Genomic DNA, 22,112 nt, shown 5'->3' with positions numbered 1-22,112 from the left:
CCAGTTACTTGCTGCAAACTAATTAATTAGCGTAAAAATCGAATCACGACGTTACTATTCCCAGAATCCCGATCAGATTAGCTCATTTAATTAGGAATAACTTGAATCGAAACTCCAGCGTGAATATTGAAAGATTGAGAAAGGTAGTAGGTATAAATTGAATGCGAAAAAACCGCACCGGACTAATCCGAGAGTTGTTATCCTTCCATCGCCAATCAGAAAATTTCGGGAAAGATTCGGAGCGCACGAGCGCGCTCACGTCTTCATCGCGACGCCACTCAGCGTCACAGTACGTCGCGGTACTCCGACGCCGCGTGACAGCCCCCTTGAAGACCAACGAAGGTAGGTGGAAACGAAGACCGGAGAAAAATTTCGTGGCTGAGTGACAAACGGACGGCTGAAATTGGCCCCGGAATAAATTGTTGCAGGATAATAAAGTGAAAGTTGCGAGAGGTGTTGAAATAATATGCTAACTTTATTTGGGGTTTGATTGCGAGCTAATTGACTGCACTTGTGGGCGGATCGGCAACAGACGTGAGTTTTTGTGGGGTAATTGGACGAATTAAATTGGTTATTTAGTTAGGTGGAGAGCTAAATAAACATTAGGTGTTTTCATGCAGTTTTAATTGCTGGTGTTAAAAATATGAACAAAAAATTACTAAAGTTTCAATGCAAATTTAAAACCAACTAGTGTCGTAATTGCTAAATAAACAATGAATTTCTTACCAAAAAAAAATACTGAAACTACATCATTTAGTGTAATACACTAAACACTAGTATCTTGATTTACAGAAAATAATTTAATTGTATGACTCTTGAATCTTGTATTTTACGGTCAGTGTATTTTGGGTTGCATCTGAGGATAGGCAGGCTTGTAGAGTTATATGAATCACTCTCTACTTTTTTTTGTTTGACTTCTATAACAGAAAACCGAAATTTTTTTCACAAATTGTTGCCAAATTTCTTCTGAGAATCTCAAAAAATAGGTATTGTTTATAACTTGTTTTCAAAAAAACAATAATTACCGTTTAAAAAATTCCGGGCACATCCATCTAAAATTTCTGTTATACCTTGTGCATAAAAAATTATGAAATTTTAAAACTGTGTTTTACCAAGAAACAGTGAGACAACAAAATGAAAAAAGAATAAGTGAACGAAACAATAAAGTTTTTAAAAAAGATATCTACAAATAAAACGTAAAAGAAAATTACTAATTCAAGATTTTAGACTTTTGTTTAAACAATTTTTTTTCAGAAATTTCAGGTAAGATGCTACACAGAAGAGTCAAATTGTTATCTGATAAGCAGTTTTAAATAACAAAATACAATTTAATCTTAATTATTGAAATTATGTATCTTATTCTAAAATACAGCCCAATAAGAACGCTAACGTAAAAATAACTTAAAGAAAGAAACGTTAATTAGGTTGCAAAAACGTTACTTTCATCGTTGAATCAACGTAAAAAAATCTACAATAACATTATTTGTAACGTGAAACATTGACATTTTTTTTAGTAACGTAAGTATGTAACGTAAAATTATATAAAATATAAAACTAGTAATCAACAAACAACTTTCTACAAAAACTATAACAAAAATTCTATTTTAAATAACTAAACTTTGAATGCTGTATTTAAAATTAAAACTAACTAGAGAATTTCAAAACTAGACTTTTTTATCGGAACAGATATCAGATTTTATTTAAAAAAATAGTCCAAGATTAAGGTGATTCACGTAGTATTATGAGCCTGTTGTACTTTGAACACAACCAACAATACACTTATAATTAGTAACTTTATTTACCAGAAATAATAAAATTATCAGTAGTCACACTTAAAAAAATTATTCTATTACGTATAACTTGAGTTTTAAAATAAAACAACATCTCTAAATAATTTTTGCATTTATTTATTATATTTTCAACAAGTTATAAAACCGAACTTAAAACTAAAAACATTCAGACACTTTTAAACATCTTTACACCTACACAAAGTGAATCTGCTAAAAGTGTATTTTTGTTGTATCTTAAAATCTAATAGTATCAGATAAAACAGCGTTTGTTATTAAATAGTTTACTTATTTCTTTATATACATACGATTGTTTCAGAATTTTTCTGCAACTTCAACTTTTCAAAACTAATTAATTAATTAATATAAATATCGGATGAATAAAAATTCTTAAACAAAAACATTACATTTTTTAAACAAAACTTTATTTAACATTCAAACAATTTCAAAATTATTCCTGCACTGAAAACCAAATTAAAAAAAACATAAATTACTTCGTTAAATTATAAATTAAACTTTGATTTGTTTATTAGAACAGATCAAAATTTATTCCAAAAAATAACATTTTAAAATCTATTATACAAAGCAATTCTTCACCTTTAAATACAACCAGAAATACATACAGTAGTCAAAAAGAAAAAAATAAGATTGTTTTTATCATGTAAACGTTCTTAGAAAAAACGTCCCTTAAACTTAGTTTGGTCACTAGTTTAACAAAAATGTCCAAAAATACTCTCCTAAACTTAATACTGCATAGATATTGTATTTTGAATTGCATTTAAGTAGTATTAGATGAAATACCCCATATTTCTTTTTATATTTTTTTTTTAAATTTTATATATTTCTTACTGTTTTTGAATGAAAAACGAAGTATTGTCTACTGATTTATCAACTTCTAGAAACTAAAAAATCATAGTTTTGTGAAGGTTAGTTTCAGTAACAATACATTAAACAATGAAATACAGATACTTAATTATTTATATTTAAAAAAATGCCTTTTATGATCTTTTTGTGTATACATTTTACTATTTATTTAATTATTTTTTATTTCCAAAAAGTGATAAAAATTGAACCAAAAACTGAAAACATTAAAACCAACTAAAGAATTTCAAAACTACTCTCCTAACAAAAAAAGTAAGAAAAACAGAATGTTAGTAATTAAATTATTTATTAATTATCTTCAGTTTTTTTCTATTTAAGTAAAATATATAAAAATTCATTAGAAAACACTTTAAATACTTATTGAAAAACACTTTTTAACACAAGGTGATTGAAATAAAAATTACAAGCTTAATTTACAAAGTATAAAAAAATATCTGTTACAATGACGAAAAACGTAATATTTTTTTCGAGACACGCTTTTACTTAGCCTACCTAGATTTGAATAATCTAATACTTACACTTTTGGTTAGGTATTAATTAACAAAAAAATTAAATACATTTTCTTGCCTATTTTAACTTATCTGAAGAAATTTTTGCAAATCGAAAACTCAATTTTTTATTTTATTTTTTTTAATTTTAAATGTAAAAAGGACTTATATTCCATGGAATTTCGTCACTGAACAAAAAAAAATGAATTAAAATCGACTTTTAATCAACGTATACAAGACTGATTGGAATACAAACCAAAATCAAAGCTCCTGAACAGAATATTGATTTAGGCCATCCTGTGTTAGAACACCTTAGACGAGTTTAATGGTCCATTAAACACTGAAAAATGGAAGTCATTGCAGCTCCTACAGCGACCGCAATCGCAGGTGTTATTTAGCTATTAAAAGTCGCATTACATGCGTCTAAATGTTCCTTATCTCTGCCACATAAACAGCTGCAAAGGTTTAATTAAATTTTATAGAATTATTATTATAATTCATCTATTAAATGACTGACTTTTAAGCACAATATTTTAAAACTCTTCGTTATTTTTTGCAAAGATCACAAAGCCCGGACTCTGTTGAAACTCCCAGTAAGTAGAGCTTTGTAACTTGTTGCTCTCTTACACTGCATTATTGGCCTTTATCGAGTTAAATGATGGGTTATACGATTTTTTCAGCGTCTAGTCTCCTAAACCTTGAGAACTTTTCAAAAGTGCGCTAAAAATAATTTTTACAATAAATGTCAAACATGTGTGCAGTAAACTGGGCGAAATATTTGTTTTTATTTAAGTAAACAAATTACAAATTTACTCAGAGTGATCTAAACGTGGCAATGACCTTTTTATTAAACTACTAGTAATAATACTAGAATTCCTCATTGGAATATTATTGTGGCTTGTGAAAATATTCCGCCGATTGCGTTTTTACGACAATCACAAATGGTGTGCTGACATGACCAACATAAACATTTTTTCTTATTTATGAAATAAATTGCCTTCTGATTTTCAGCAAGTAATTAACACTTTTTCCAATTTATCAAACGCGACTGACAGTGAAATTTCGGGGTCATGACCGCGTTCCCGATCATCAAGTGCACGCTTTAATCGAAATTCTGCAGCGAAAAGACACTTGAGAATTATGGATACTTTGAGAAAATCAGGAAGAGGCAGGGTTTTATGACCGCCTTGTTTAACAAGGGATGTAAGCGGCTGTCGAAAACAGTTGGTATTGCTTGTAATGAAGGTTTCTAATAGCAGCTAAGGGCACAATGCGAACTTGAGTGGTTTTCGTCAGTGAATGGAGCAGCAATGCATTCAAGGGTTTCCAGTTTAGACGGCTTGTATTTAAATGCAACACTTACACATGACTTTGTTTCATTACACTTTTAGTCTAGTGTAACAAAACAGCAATTTTCCGATCAATTCTCTAATTTAGCGAAGCATTTTGAGAATGTAAATTAACCCAGAGGCGATTTGGTGAAAACATCTAGTGGCGTAACAAAATAAAATAAACATTTGGGTCACTGAAAGCTGAAAATTTCTGAAATTCTTTCATTGTTTAATTTTAGTAAAATTAGTTTATGCCGAATTATTATACTCCTTCGAAAAATATTAAAAAAATATACAGGGTGAGTCTGTCAAAAGTATTTTTTACTATATATATCTCAAAAACTAATAAACAATGCTTGTTTTTTTTTTCTACTCTTTCTTATAATTAAAATTAGAACAAAATTAATAACAGTACCAATATTCAAATACCAGCAGTCAAATATACTTTTACTAGACTAACCCTGTACATAACAAATAAATAAAAAAATAATAAAAAAGATTGGTTTTATTTTGGTAAATGATCTCTGACGCTTTATCAGTCTCTTAAAAAATGTAAAAAAGTTAAATATCAAATGAGTGGACAAATAAAAATTGTAAAAAACTGAAAAAACGATGATGTATGATTTAATTTCCTTGCGCTACTTCCTTTCATTCTTTCATCCAATAAACGGCAATTCATCATTTTAATACAGAGTTTAAATCACAGTTTCCCGTCCCATTTGTATTCAAGTTCAATCGTTCAGAAAAAATCATCCACTTTTCTAACAGCTGAAATTTTCAAAAAATGACTTCTTTATTTATTATTAGCTATACTTTATTTGACACAAATCTTTACGTATAGTTCAGAATTTACCAATCAATGGTTATTTATCAAATGTTTAAAAAATGCCGATTTTTTTGTTGACTCACAAAATAGCTGGATAAAATATCTCAAGATCTACTCAATCAATTTTGATAAATTTTTTTACCACATATTGTCTATGATATTATCTAGACTGCAGCACAGAATCTTTTTGATTGTATGCCCAGGCAATTTTCCAATTAATTTTCTATTTGAGTGAATCATTTTGAGAATGTAAGTTAACACAAAAGCGTAACAAAATAAAATAAACATTTATGTCACTGAAAGCTGAAAATTACTGAAACTATGCAACAAAAATTTTTAGATTGTTTAATTTTAGTAAATTCAGTTTAAATATTTAGAAAATTATACAGTGTGAGTCTGTTAAAAGTGCTTTTCACTATATATCTCAAAAACTAACAGTCTATGATTGTGTTTTTTTTCAATTTTTTTCCCTTTCCTTAAAATTAAAATTAGATAAAAATTAATATCAATACCAATAAAATAAAAATAAAAATAAATAATTAATCGAAATTTTATGATATTTTTAGTATTAGAATAGTATTTTTTGAGTCAGCATTTTTTTATTTTTTGCACCAACTTTATAATAATCTATTTACTAATTCAATAATTAATTTAACAATTAGTTTTATTTTGATAGACTCTATCTCTGACGATTTATAATTCCCTTTAAAAAGTGTGCAAAATTAAATATCAAACGATAATGTATGATTTAATTTCCTTGCACTATTTCCTTTTATTCTTTCAGCTAATAAATGGTAATTCACCTTTTTAATACACAGCAGCTTAAATCACAGCTTCCTGTCCCATTTGTATTCAAGTTCAATCGTTCAAAAAAAACCATTCACGTTCTGAAGAGCAGCAAATTTCAAAAAACTGTTAAGTTTTTTTTAATGTAGTAACTATATTTTTTTAATATTATAAAAAAAAACTTATGTATGGATCCACATTCATAGATAGATGATTGACTACTTAAAAAATGGTTAAAAAAGGCTGATTTTCTTGAATATTACTCAAAATTGTAAGATAAAACATCTCAATTTCTCGGTCAATTTTGATAAAATTTTTAACACATGTTGTATATCATATTCTCTAGACTACAGCACAGAAGCTTTTTGATTATAGGCCCAGTCAAATTTTTATCAATCTTTAAAAACAAAACTTTTACAGGTGACAAAGCCCTAAGAAAGCAAAAAAAAATAATATGTAAGAACAAAAGCTGATTTCTGCAGGAGTATATGTTTTTAAAATATACAGTTAAAAATACTCTAAGAAAGTTATCTTGAATAGTTCAAAATTTGTAAATTATTTGTTTAAAAACATAATAGGAGCCGCTTTTTTCTTTTGTGTATTTCTAAAAACCACTTGTTTCTAACTAGACAAAATATCTCAAGATCTATTCAATTGATTTTGATAAAATTTTCACTACATATTGTCTATAATATTATCTACACTGTACTTCCGAATCTTTTTGATTGTATACCCAGTTAATTTTTTATCAATTTTTGACAATTAAAATTTTACAGGTGACGTAGCAAATAAAAATTAAGTATTTAATTTTAATTAAAGACTGATTTCCGCAAAAATATTAGATATTAAAATATATAGGCAGTAAATAATACTCTAGCAAACTCACCTTTAGTAGTCCAAAATTTGCAAACTGTTTTAAAAACAAATTGAGAAACATATTTTGTTTTGTGTATGTCTCCAAACAACTTGTTTTAAATTAAACAAAATATCTCGATAAAATTTTCACCACCTTTTCTTTATAATGTTATAATTTTTTGATTCTATGCCCAATCAATTTTTTATTTGTTTTTTAAATTTAAAACTTTACAGGTGATAAAAAATTTACCAACAAACGCTAATTTCTGTGAGAGTATTGGTTTTTAAAAGTTATAGGTAGTAAAAAATACTATAGCAAGCACATCTTCTAAAGTTCACAATTTTCAAAATGATTGTTAAAAAAAATAAAAGGCGCTTTTTCGTGTATTTCCCGTAACAACTTCTTATCAATTGAACAAAATAAATAGAAAACTACTCATTCAATTTTGATAAAATTTTTACCACCTTTTCTCTATCATATTACCTAAAAACTATCTAGCTTTTTGACTAAATGCCCCAGTAATTTTTTATTAATTTTTAAAACTCAAAATGTTTTACAGCTGACAAACACATTTTTTACAAAAGAATTTTGAAAATTTACGAAAAATTATTATTAAAAAAACATTGTTTGTGTTGATTTTTCCGAAAGCAAAGTTAAAAATGATTTGCAAAAATATTCGTCCATATTTCCACATTCACAAGCAATAAAAAACGTGCAGGTATTTAAAATCACGACAAAGCAAACACGTTTTGTTAATTTTAAACACCGAAATGACAGCCTCTCAAAATAAAATTAATCAACACGATGCCAGAGTCGGTGATGTCGCCTGATCCTGATTTTTATGTTTTTTGTTTGAAACGCTTTCATGACATAAATCCAGTTATAAAGTGCAGAGAATGTAATAAACATTATTGCAGAAAACGCGAAAACATCGATCCCCGCAAGAAAAGTCGCATCTGAAATGGATAGAAGTTGGTTTATAAATATAAAGCAAGCTCAAAAATGTAACAAGAAACGTGCAAAAAACCCAAATTCTATAAATAATCGAATATTTTGATCCAGCGGCAAGAACAAGGCGTGTTAAGGCCACACAAAGCGATTTAAATAATTTACTTTCATTACGTAATGAGATTAGAAGCTTGAGGAGTAAGTTTCAACATCGCTGAAGATAACCAGACGCTACTTTGGAGTTTCTATTTGCTAGCTGCTGGCAGGAAATTCCTTTAATAAATAGTTTTATGAGAAACCGTGGTGTGATGACTATCGAAAGTCGTAAACTAATTACCGCTCTTTGCAATATCTTTCGAAATAATTTAGATAAGAGCGACAATTTTAATTAAATAAACCTTTTCAAGCTTTTCAGATAAACCAAACGTTCCACGTACAAACTCTCTCCCAGCCAGAGCAGATAACTAAAACTAAAGGAAATTGACTGTACAACTAATCTAGACCATATTACCAGCATGTAGATAAAGTTATGAGAATTGCAAACAATGGTGATAAGCGAAAAATTAAAGTTCGTTAGACCCAAGCGAATTGTTAATTGTTTGTGATAAGTGCACTGGACAGTGTTCAACTAAATGAAGATAATTAAACTTTGAACACTTCTTGTTGGCACAAAAAGTGCTACATTTTCTCTTAACAAGTCTCCGAACTGCAAAAGTAACCCTTCAGAAGTCGTCTTCAGTTAACTCATGACGCCTTATTTAGATGCAAAAATGTGTCTGGCAGTGAAGCTTTTGTAGAAGCAACAAATGCAGCTTGGCATAATTCAAGAATAACAAATTTACAAAACAAAAACTGCCAACATGTCGAAGTTTTTTCAAAGGCAGAAATCTCACATTTATTTATTCTAGAAAAAAATTTAACTCACACATTACTGTTCCTCTAAAAATAAATAAATACGAAAATAATGAATATCAGTAAAGACAACAAAATTTTATTAAAAAAACTCCAAAAGTGTCTCATTGTTTTAGAAGAAAGAAACATTTTTGCTGAACAAAATTCCTAAAGTTCTACGTTTATTGATTTTAGAAAAAATCACTTTCTTTTCACAGAAATCAGAATTAGAAATCTGAAAAAGAAAACTGTTTTGGCAAATTAACATTCGAAAAAATTCTAAAAAATTAAAAAATCTAAATTTTTTCGGGTTTTGAAGATTGTTTCTAATTAAAAAATCAATAAATAAAAATTAAACTGCTAAATTATTTACATTAACATATTTCAAGTTCACACACTCAATTCTGTTAAATTCAAATCAAAAAAATATGAAAACATGAAATAATATTGAAGGACTACAAAATTTACAAAAAAAAAAAAAAATTGAAATGTTTGTGAGTTTCAAAACAAAGAAACTTTATCATATTTTTGTTAAATACAAACTTATTTAAAAAAAAATTGAGTTTTGAAATTTGAAGTTTCTTCTAATTGAAATTAAAAATAAAAATTAAAAAAATAGAGACATATCAGGTTAAACACACTTAGACAAAAATATTAAATCATCGAATAATAAATAAATATGAAAACATAAAATAAATTACAGTAAAAAATTAAAACAGTAAAAACAGTCCACGAAATTTACAGAAAAATAAGTTTTGAAAGAAAGAAAACAAATTAGAAAACTAGAAAAAAAATTACAACACTTTCTTTGTATAAAGATCAGAAAAATTAAATGAAAAATTCAAATTTTTCTAACGAATTCTTGTCAAAAAATTATTCTTCTAATTGAGATTAAAAAAGAAAATTCAAGAAATAAAGCTCTAAGGACCTAATTATTTCAGCAAATATTTTCGAAGATTTCATGTTCACACACTTACGAAATTTTTGTTTTAAACACAAAGTAAAAATTATTTGAAAATAAATAAATACCTAAATATTTATAGAAGTAAAGACAATAAAATTTACAAAAAAAACTTCCGAAAAGTATCAGTGTTTTGAAAGAGAGAAACGTTACCACATTTTTTGTGAATAAAATCCTTAAAAACCACATTTATTTATTCTAGAAAAAAATTACAACAGTTTCCATCACTGTTTTTTCAAAGATTTCAAAATCAGAAAGTTGAAAAATACGACTTTTCTAAGAAATTAACTTCAGAGAAAAATAAAAAATATCAGACTTTTCGGGTTTTAAGATGTGTCGATTCTTCTAACTAAGATTAATTAAACAAATAACTATAAATTATTTAAGCAAATAACTATGCATATTTTAAATTCACACGAAAAAATTGTCTAAATAATAAATAATTATAAAAAAATTAATAATAATAATAATAATTAGAAAAAAGTTACAACTCTTTTCATCAACCTCTTTTTATAAAAATCAGAAAACTAGAATATTGAACTTCTCTTAACAAATTTACGTCAAAAAATGGTAAACTTTTCGAGTTTTAAAATTTGTCAATTCTAATAATTGAGATTAAGAAAAAAATCAAGAAATAATGTCAAAAGGCTTAATTATTTCGGCAAATATATTTTATGTTCACACACTTATAATATAACTGTTTTAGATCCAAAATAAAAAATCATCCAAAAATAAATACCTAAATGTCCTAACATATTCAGTACCAGTAAAGACAACAAAATTTAAAAAAATCTTCCAAAATGTTTCAGAGTTTTCAGAGAAAGAAACAATACTACATTTTTGATAAATAAAATCTACAAAAACTTCCATTTATTTATTCTAAAAAAAATTCAACACTGTTCATCAATTTCTTGTAACAGAAATTAAAAAATCGGAAAAAATCAGTTTTTAAAATTTGTCAATTTTGCTAATTGGAATTAAAAAATTTATTTGAGCAAAAATTTGCTTATTACTTTAAGTTCACACACTTATAATTCTGTTAGACATAAACCATCTAAAAATAAATAAATACAAAAGCACTGAATATCAGTAAAGATAAACTACAAATATGAGGAAAAGTAAAGTCAAATGATAATAATAGCGTGATTATCAGCTTCGATTTTCTGTTTTTAGACAATGATTTAATTGATAATATCAACGAATTGTATAATAATTTTACAAGTTATCAAAATATCAGGTTTGTACTTAGGGGGACATTGGACTAACCATATACAGTTGAAACAATAATTTTTGTAAAAATTGTTCGCAAAATAAAAAAAAACGAATGTAACATATACCCTAGCTTTCAGTACCTTGTTAGTGTAACACAAAGTTTCGTAAACAATCACTAATTACCTACGAATTTGAGCACAGCTCAAAAAAAGCAACTCCGAACAAAATACAATTTTTCGCAAAACGAGCAAAACGTAATTTTACTCTTGTATTAAAATTAATAAACTCTCCTTTTACATATTCTCCCTTGTAAGAAGGCTGCAATGTTATTATTAGATTCCAATTCCATTATAATGAAATTAAATTTTTCCACGAATTTTTCTTTATTTTTAACAAAGATAATGCGTCGCATATCCGAGTTGTGTAACTGTTTTAACCAGCCATTAAAACCATCCCTTGTCACCCTAAAATTGGGCCTATGCGTAAGCGAAATTCCCTTTATCTCGATCCAACTCAAACAACCGATACTACACCTATCCCAACTTTAATATCGCGATTTTCGCTCCATAACATCAAACAACACTTAAGCAAATCAGTCCCTCCTGAATCCTTGATTATCGGCACGGATTCAGGCCCTAAGGGCTGAAAAATGCCCTGAAATCATTAGACCCGCTCAAGCAGCTAGCATGCAATTAGCTCCTAACTCAATTATTAGGCGTCTAATTAAATCTAACAGGTAGAAGCGAGCGGTCTACCTACTTAGTTGCTAACTAGTAATTACATGCGATGATTATTATTAAAATATTCCGTGTTTTATGTAAATACAGGGTGAGGCATTGATTGCACCTACACTGTCAAACATATCGAAATGAATCAAATGGCACTGCGAATGGGAAGTCAAAGTGCACGTTCTAAAATTATTTTGCTCTATACAGGGTGTTTTATTTTTAAAGTGCAGCCTTCAACTTAATTTTTTTAAATGGCACACCCTGTATATTTGTACAAGTTTAAATGTGCACTTTTTGGGCTTTATAAAACAGTTTAGTTTTTGCAATTTACTTTAACCATTCAGAAGTTATTTCATTTTTTCTACAATTTTGTGCGTCTGCAGGCGCATAATTAAAAAATCGCAGTGTGCTTGATTTTCGAGATATCGAGTTGGGATTTTGTCTATGTGTAAACAACTGTCAAGGGTAACTTTCAGCGACAAGACTGTCCATTTACATTGTAGCATTACCATGCTGTGACTCATTCATTTTGGTAAACTTTGAAGGACTATAACTTGATTTTTTCAAATAGCACTCTCTGTATTTTATTGCTGACTATTATTTAGCATCTCAATTACAAACATCTTTTTCACCTTTTAAATTTTTTTACAAAAGTTGATAGTTTCGGAGCTCGGTTTTTCTGAAAAATGCATATAAAATTGCTTGGATACCAACGTAGTGTGCCATGTAAAACAATAAATTCTGACATTAGACATGTGACTGGCGTTTTTTGTACGTCATGTTTTAATTTTGTTATGAAAATAAATTTTTCATGTAAATAGACAAATCTCATCGAGATATATACTTTAACTTGATAAGAACTCATTAAATAAAAATGAAGAAAAAATGACTGCACTACCAGAGATAATATACAAGAAAAAATTATAAAAGCCGTCACTTTAAACAGTTTTGTAACTGCAAGTAATATGTTATCGCTGTTGATTTGTTATACATCAGTTTTTTTTATTTCTTTATTTCTTCATTGTAAATTCCTGTCATTTTTATTTAATAATTTCTTGTCAAAATTTTATTAAAATTTATCTCGATCAGCATTTTACACAAAAAATTCATTTTCACAATAAAATCAAAACGTGACGTACTATAAATGTACTTTTGACATTAGTATGTCAGAATGTGTTGTTTTTCATTGCACGCTACATTGGTATCCAAAAGATTTTTTGTGCATTTTTCAGAAAAATCAAATTATTTCCTTAACTATCAACTTTTGGAAAAAAAACTAAAGAGGTAAAAAAGACGTAAAATAAAACGCTGAATATAATTTAGTAATAAAATCCAGAGGATGCTATTTAAAAAAATAAAGTTATGATCCTTCAAAGTTTACCAAAATGAATGTGTCACAGCAAGGTGATGCAACAATGTGAATGTATGATCTTGTCACCAAAAGATAGGTTAGACATTTGTTTACTTACGGACAAAGTCCCAACTTGATATGTCAAAAACCAAGGCCACTGCGATTTTTTAATAATGTGCCTGCTGACGCACTAAATTGTAGAAAAAATTCAATAACTTCTGAACGGTTAAAGTAAATTGCAAAAACTAATCTGATTTATAAAGCCTAAAAAGTGCACATTGAAATATGTACAAATATACAGAGGGTCTCATGTATAAAACTATGCACTGGAAAAATGCAACACTCTGTATAGGGCAAAATAATTTTAGAACGTATACTTTGGCTTCCCATTTATAGTGCCATTTCGATATCTTTGACAGTGTAGGAGCAATAGAGCACGCCCATATCAAAGACTCACCCTGTATATCCCATTAAAGTTAAGGAATTTACGTAACTTGCATGTGTACAGGTAATCTGAGCATCCTCTCAGGCAACATTTTCTATAAATTTCAAAAGTTGTTGCCGGGATAAGTGCATGAAATGCTCGAGAAGCTCTTCATTCTAATCCCCTTGATTAATTTTTTTATAACTCCTTTTGATTTCAAGCCACAAAACGTAAAGCATCACAGGATGACTGATTGACTCCAAAATACAAAATTCTTGTAACTGGGACAGGTGACAGCTTTAATTTATTACCATCCACAAGGATAATTAATTACATCCGACAACACAAAAATTCATCGCAATTTATTACTCAGCCACGCGACAAATTTCATTTTATTTAATATTTGCTCTGTTTTGATCTTTAATCAAAGCTAGAGTTGGAGAAGTTTCGCGACTTGTGAGTGGGACACAGCTTTTCCATTTTGATTTCGAGGTGTCGCTAACTTTGTGCAAAAAGTTTAATAATCAGATTAGAATGAAGGTTTTGATAAAAAAGGGCGCTTCCGGAACTCTTCTACACATATTTTTTAACTGTATTTCAGATAAAGTCAAGTCTAACATATTAAAATATTTTTCAATGTTGCGTCAACTAAGCCAAGAAACGTAATGTTTTTGGTTTTTTTATGTTTTTATTTATTTGAGCGAAGTTTAGCTGAAGCTACAATACTTAATCCTGTACAACATCTAATCGAAAACAAAGTACAGTAAAAATAAAAATGATTATTGTAATACTACTTGTGGTATTTTGTAATTTCAAGTTTTAAATCCGAAAGATTTTAATTTAGAGTTAACGCTTTTTTAATCACCGTTAACTTATTAATTACAGTCTTCAGAAGAACAACTAACGATTCTGAACTACATTTAATGTTTTCTAAAATACAGTTGAAAAAAGTGTAGTTTTACGTTTAAAATCAAGTAAAAAAATAAGAACACAAACCTAGATGCTATCTTTTTAATTAATACTTATATTAATTGGTTAATAGCCTATTCAAAAAGATAAAATATATTATATTTTGCACTTTAGACAACAATCTATAAAGTTTGATAAATTAACTAATCAGAATAACACCGATAAAGTCTATTTATATATTTTGCATACGTATATTTAATTAATGTAAAATTGACTTTTGATTACTTCCGACCATAGCTTAAAAATTATTGATGAGAGAGTTTAGGAAATACAAAATAACTCTGCTAAAATTATGTTTTTATTTTTTACTGTAGGTATGTCAAAAACTATTACAAAAAAATTACAAAAATAAGTAAAAGTACAAAAAAATTATTAATTTTTATGTTATTCTAACACAAACGAAGCTTAATAGTAAATTATGTTATTAGGAGTCAAAGTCCGAAGCGGAAAAGTTTTAAAAAACCTAGTTAATAGACGGATTACATTTTTTTAATCATTTGATCACATTTTTATTTTTTATTGTATTGTTTTTATTTCGTAACTTTTTAACTGTTTAGGTAATCAGTTTTAAGAAGATTTTATCTTGTTCTCTTTCAGAGTTTGAACATTTTTTTTACTTTCTGAATTAACCATTTTTATTTTAATTGGAAAAATGGCAAAGCAGAAATTTATAAATACCAATATACTCTCTGTAAGTATCTTAATATTCTTCCCTTAAATTAAATTAAATTCGTAAAAGTAAAAATGCTTAGACGCAAAAGTACAACTTTTACTCTCAGGATAAAAAATACAACTTTACTTGTGGCATTTAGTCATAAAAGTTGTCACTGGTTAACCCCAAAAATTATAATTTAATAATTTAATTTTGGGGCGAGAAATATTTATTTACGTATTTTTTTCACGAATCATCAAACAATGTTTCTTTTATCATAAGAATTCATAATACTTTAATACATATTATTAAGTAACTAATAATATAAATATAAAAAAAAATCAGAAAAAAATACAAGCATGAACACTGATATTTTTATAGTTTTAGACAGTAAAACACACTTTTAGCAGACTCATCTTGTAGATGTAGAAAAAAATTTTTCAATAATTCTTGCGTTTTGTCGATGAAACTATGTACAAAATTCCATATTTTTTTTATAAAATCATCATTTCTTTCAAATGTACGCACGTATGCACAAAGTTTACAAATTTTGTGTCACATTCACACATTGGTTTCAATAAAACTGGGTGCCAAAGTCAAGAAGTTGTGAAGTTCTACTAACACTAATAATAGAACTTGTGACTTATGAGTTGTGACGAACTTCTTGAGTATTTGAGTATAACCGCAGGAGAATTTAACACATTATCAAGCCTGTCATCAAGACAAAGAAACTGAAACACGGCGATAAATATAATGTAACTGTATAACTTCCCAACAACAAGTAAATCAATAAATAAAGTTTATTGTACGAATTAATTGCGAAATGCGATCCGAAAATATTCAACTTCTTGCCTCGTGAAAACAACGTTCGTGAAAAACGTGTGATGATCAAAGAAAATAAATAGAACTGGCAATTGCAAGGTTGTATCTTTTTTGCTTATTAAAGTTGTTTTCCTGCTGTCATTTCCATTCCAGTCACATATCGTAAAATGCATTTTCTTATGTTTTGTATATGACAACATATTTATTAAAAAATGAAGTTGCAATACTTTGCCCAACTTAATCGTAAATAACGAGAAAACACAACACAACTTAAAATGTTAAATTAAGCGTTGCCCACTCCAGGCACGTATTTCATATAAAATATGATCGATTTTATAAACATAAGGGTAAATTATTATCGCAATCTCCTCGAACATGACCGTACTAAAAAGGATTACAGGATAGTAAAATCGGAAATCCTGTCCTAATTTCGAATCCTTTCCTCAACTAAAGTTATTAGCTCTGCTAGTAATACAAGTTTAAAATGCATTGACATTATTTTGCTTGCGATGTTTTGCATACTTAAAAGCTCCTGCTGGAGCGCAGCAAAATTAAAGCAAAGCTCACAATTCGACGAAAAAATAAACCCCGCGTCCATTATTTGCATATTTGAAACAATTTCCCCCAAGTAGCAACTTTTCAAAAGTTCGGGACAAATCGTTTCGTCTACAAATAGTTTTTTCGTGTGTTTACCGCCCAAACACTCGCTCAAGAATAAAATTAATTTAGCCCTCGCCGAAAAATCTGAAATTCAAATCGGGTTAACTTTAAAATTACCAATCGCATTCCGAACTTTCCAACTTCATTAATTACTCGCTACCCATCAATGGATTACCGCATGCATGACAAAATTAAAACATAATTTCAGCTCGGTTTGCTAAAAAGTCGACGGAAAACTTGGCGACTCGGTTAATGAAGAACGTGACCTCGCGCACCACTCTGATTTAAGGGCGGTTTCACGCATTCCAGCGACGACTTTGATTATGTCGCAGGATTCCACAGCACGATTCAAATTATCCTTGAGGATGTCGATCGGGCACTATATTAAAACGCATAAACGAAGATTTATTGTCACTCAAATGTGACGAAAAGCAAGGTTTAACGGCGGCGAGGGTGCTTTACGACAAATTTTTATACCAACTGCCGGCAAAATTATTGTCTATCAAATTCTATTAACATTTTGATTTTATACCGAAAAGAGCAAATTAGCGAGGCGATAAAAATGCGATGGACGCATTTCTGGGTAGGGGAGAGCTGATCCTCTTGAACCCAGGCACAAAAAAATATCGTACAAAAATTGCTATTTACCATGTAATTCTCATTTAATCTGATTTTTACAAAGTAATCCTAGTCAGTCAGCTATCCTTAGTAGTTATTCTAGTTATTAAAACTGGTCATTGATGTGAAAATCACGCTCTAAAAACTCAATTTTTTTTTACTTCAAAATTTTTCCATTTTCATGTTGTGTATAACTCATACAGGGTGTCCTATTTAAGCTCCTCTGAGATAATTAAAAAAATATATATAGGTATAGGTTAAGTTAATGTCAAATAAATAGTCTTATTTATTATATAGTACATTTTTTACTTTCTCGGTTAACATAAAAACATATTTAAGTTTAATTAACGTCAACGAGATTATGAAAAATATTTAGAATTATTTATAATGTACAACAATATTGTACAATAAATCTACAATAATGGTTACCAAACAGTATAACTTAGTTTAGAACTAAGCCTTTCTCGGTTAGCAAAAAAAAATAATGTTGATGTTTAGTTATCGTTAACGAAATTCTAAACAAATATTAGCAACTTCAAATCAAATTATCTTACTTTGTGACTAAAAATTTACCATTTTATTCTATTTAATTGATCGTGAAAATATTTACATCTACAATTATAGTTACTAGACAGTATAACTTTTTCAAACTAATCCTCTCTACTTTAACAAACAAAAATTTCGGGTTTAATAAATTTTTTTTACTTCAAAATTTTTCCATTTTCAATTTCTGTTTGACTCACACAGGGTGTCTTATTTAAGCTCCTTTGAAATAATTTAAAAAAATATTGGTATAGGTTCAGTTAAAGTCAAAAAAATAGAAAAAAACATTACAAACTGAAGAAAATTTTTGTTCCATTTTCATTAATTAAACATGAAAATAGTTAAATCTAAAGTCTTATTTATTATTTAATATATTTTTTACAGGTTGTCCCACCTGAGCTTTTCTCGGTTAACAAAAAGTTTAGTTAACGTCAACTAAATTTTGAAAAATATTTACAATTATTATAAATCAAATTTTCTTTGTGATTTAAAAATATACCATTGTATTCTAGTTATAATTGCTCATGAAAAATTGTCAAATATACAATTATGGTTATCAAACAGTATAACTTAGTTTACAACTAAACCTTTCTCGGTTAGCAAAAAAAAATAATGTTCAGATTTAGTTATCGTTAACGAAATTCTAAACAAATATTGCCAATTTCAAATCAAATTATCTTACCTTGTGACTAAAAATTTACCATTTTGTTCTATTTAATTGGTCGTGAAAATATTTACATCTACAATTATAGTTACTAGACAGTATAACTTTTTCAAACTAATCCTTTCTAGGTTAAAAAACAAAAATTTCAGGTTTAATTAATTTTTTTTTACTTAAAAATTTTTCCATTTTCATTTTCTGTTTGACTCATACAGGGTGTCTAATTAAGCTCCTTTGGGATAATTTAAAAAATATTGGTAGGTTCAGTTAAAGTCAAAAAAATAGAAAAAAAACATTACAAACTGGAGAAAATTTTTGTTCCATTTTCATTAATTAAACATGAAAATAGTTAAATCTAAAGTCTTATTTATTGTTTCATATATTTTTTACAGGCTGTCCCACCTGAGCTTTGCTCGGTTAACAAAAAGTTTAGTTAACGTCAGCGAAATTTTAAAAAATATTTACAAATATTATAAATCGAATTTTCTTTCTAATTTAAAAATATACCATTGTATTCTAGTTATAATTGCTCATGAAAAATTGTCAAATATACAATTATGGTTATCATACAGTATAACTTAGTTTACAACTAAGCCTTTCTCGGTTCGCAAAAAAAATAATGTTCAGGTTTAGTTATCGTTAACGAAATTCTAAATAAATATTGGCAACTTCAAACCAAATTATCTTACTTTGTGACTAAAAATTTACCATTTTGTTCTATTTAATTGGTCGTGAAAATATTTACATTTACAATTATAGTTACTAGACAGTATAACTTTTTCAAACTAATCCTTTCTATGTTAAAAAACAAAAATTTCAGGTTTAATTATTTTTTTTACTTCAAAATTTTTCCATTTTCATTTTCTGTTTTACTCATACAGGGTGTCTTATTTAAGCTCCTTTGGGATAATTTAAAAAAATAGGTTCAGTTAAAGTCAAAAAAATAGAAATAATCATTACAAACTGAAGAAAATTTTTGTTCCATTTTCATTAATTAAACATGAAAATAGTTAAATCTAAAGTCTTATTTATTGTTTAATATATTTTTTACAGGTTGTCCCACCTGAGCTTTTCTCGGTTAACAAAAAGTTTAGTTAACGTCAACGAAATTTTGAAAAATATTTACAAATATTATAAATCGAATTTTCTTTCTAATTTAAAAATATAACATTGTATTCTAGTTATAATTGCTCATGAAAAATTGTCAAATATACAATTATGGTTATCAAACAGTATAACTTAGTTTACAACTAAACCTTTCTCGGTTAGCAAAAAAAATAATGTTCAGATTTAGTTATCGTTAACGAAATTCTAAACAAATATTGGCAATTTCAAATCAAATTATCTTACCTTGTGGCTAAAAATTTACCATTGTATTTTATTTAATTGGTCATGAAAACAGTTAAAACAATTATTTATCTTTTACAAGATGTCCAAACTAATCCTTTCTAGGTTAACAAACAAAAATTTCAGGTTTAGTTAACCTCAACAAAATTGTAAAAATATAGACAATTATTTTGAATCAAATTTTCTAATTTTGTTTGTGATTTAAAAGTTTGTAATCTATTTAATTGGTCATAAAATTTGTTAAATCTACAATATTATAGTTACCAGACTACTGTCTTTATAATTAACATTTACAAGTTTACAACTAAACCTTTTTCGGTTAACAAAAAAAATAAAGTTCAAGTTTAGTTAACATCAATAAAATTCTAAAAAAATAGTGACAATTTTAAATCAAATTTATTTACTTTGTAATTTAAAATAGTTGAATCTACAACAGTTACCAGACAGCATAACTTATACAAGGTGTCTCAATTAGGCTTTTCTCGGTTAACAAAAAAAAATATTCATGTTTATTAAAAATTTAAACAAATTTTAATTGATCATAAATATAGCTAAACCTAAAATCTTTTTTACTACATTTAGTTAGCAGTCAGTATAACTTCCATCTAAGCTTTTCTCGCTTAAATAAAAAATATAGACTTTTTGGAAGTTTAGTTAACATTAACAAAATTAGAAAAAATTATTAACAAATTTAAATACAATTTTCCTTGATATTTCAAAATTAATTTTACAGGATGTCCCACATAAGCAATAAGAAAATTTAATTAACGTCAACGAGTTTATATAAATGTAAGAAAAAATATAAACCAAATGTTTTAGATTTGCAAAACTTAGTACTTACCACTTCGTTGTTTTAAAACTGCTTAATTTTTTTACAAAACAATTTAAAAAAAACAGCCTTAGTCAATTGCTTCACAACTTTGAAGACGAGTCATTCAATTTTACAGATTTTACCATTTAAAGAACATTTAAAACAATAAAATTATTGTTGTACAAAATTATTACTAGGTAAAATTGTGTATAGTATCTTTGTTACAATTATAATAATTATTAAAACATTTTCATCAAATCTTTAAATTTAACAAACCGAACAACAATTACTATTTTTGCATAATTTATTATTTATCACAAGGAACAGTGTTGTCAAAAAAATAAGTATAAATTTTAAACTAAATTAATGAAGAGGTCAACAAAAACCAAAAAATGTCATACGTAATGGCCTGTGACTTTGAACTTAAGTTGGCAGTATTGAATAATGCAGCCAGAATTTAATACAAGACTTGTCAGTTTCCGCATAATTCAGTGTGGCCAACGTAATTTCAAAGTCACAAGCAACTTTGATATGGGTCAAGTTGCAACTTTACAAAAAACACGAAACCAACAGGTGACTTTCCCTTACTTATTGCACTAAAACAACCTTTTTTTCATTTTATTAGTGATTACCACGAAATCCTCCCCTAATATCCATAAAACCAACCGTATTGGCATATCAATTATATCGCCCCTAAATAAGACAATAAAGTCGCCCCCTGAACCTCCAATAGTCACAATGAAAATCAATGCCCTTTTGTAACAAACCCCATTTATTTATGCAACAACTTAATTTATTAAACCCCTCCGACCTTATTGTTCCAACGCAAACAATTAGAACCTCCAATACTCCATAAACGCATTTACGACCCAGAAAACGGGTGCATCAAAAGGCCATAATTCGGATCGATCCACCCTCTGGGAAAAATTTCCAATTTAGGGCTGGAATCCGGATGAGGGAGTTTTAATTTCGAGCAAATTAATAAGTGGCAGGAAGTGTTATCCTTGGGAAAATTATGACTGCGTGAATTCCTCGAGGATTATTGTAATAATTTTTGCACATAGGCGTCTAACACCTTATTTATATTGCTTGGAGATAATGTCATCAACCCCTAATTGCGCCAATCATTAACCCACTTCGCCCGCTACAAAAACAAAGTCGTTTATTTAACACGATGGTCGATTACCGACCGTGTAATTAGTTTTTGACTCGATACAGAAGTTTGAACGAAAAATCGTGAAAAAAAACTAAAGTGTCGGTGATTGACCAGAGAGAATATTTGATGGGCAAACAGGAAGACGTAATCAACATTCAAGTTGTTTGCCGATGGACGGAGTGATAAGATAAAGAGAATATAATTACTTAATTAGAGAGCGCTGGAATTAATTCTAAATTAATTAATAACGGACATCATTTGCGACCAAAATCATCATCATCAAGCTGTCCGGACCGATAACAGCGATTTCAAACACCTAAACAAAATGCGATTGAAAACCAGCGAACAGTGAACTTATTCATTTGTGAAAACTGTTCAAACAATAGGATAATCACAGTTTTA

The 22,112-nt window shown here is 28.0% G+C and overlaps 1 protein-coding gene across 2 annotated transcripts in view; it reads left to right on the top strand.

Moving 5' to 3' along the window:
- Nucleotides 1–227: 227 nt before the first annotated feature.
- LOC658472 (parathyroid hormone/parathyroid hormone-related peptide receptor) overlaps nt 228–22,112 on the top strand; it is a 38,498-nt gene continuing 16,613 nt past the window's right edge. The window contains exon 1 of one of the 2 annotated variants that reach the window (XM_015978696.2): nt 228–342. The gene's annotated coding sequence lies outside the window, so the exon portion shown is untranslated. The other variant, XM_015978697.2, reaches the window with a different exon arrangement.

This window comes from Tribolium castaneum, chromosome 1 (genome assembly GCF_031307605.1).
Source record: "Tribolium castaneum strain GA2 chromosome 1, icTriCast1.1, whole genome shotgun sequence".
Lineage (NCBI taxonomy): Eukaryota > Metazoa > Arthropoda > Insecta > Coleoptera > Tenebrionidae > Tribolium > Tribolium castaneum.
This window is presented reverse-complemented; position numbering and strand designations above follow the sequence as displayed.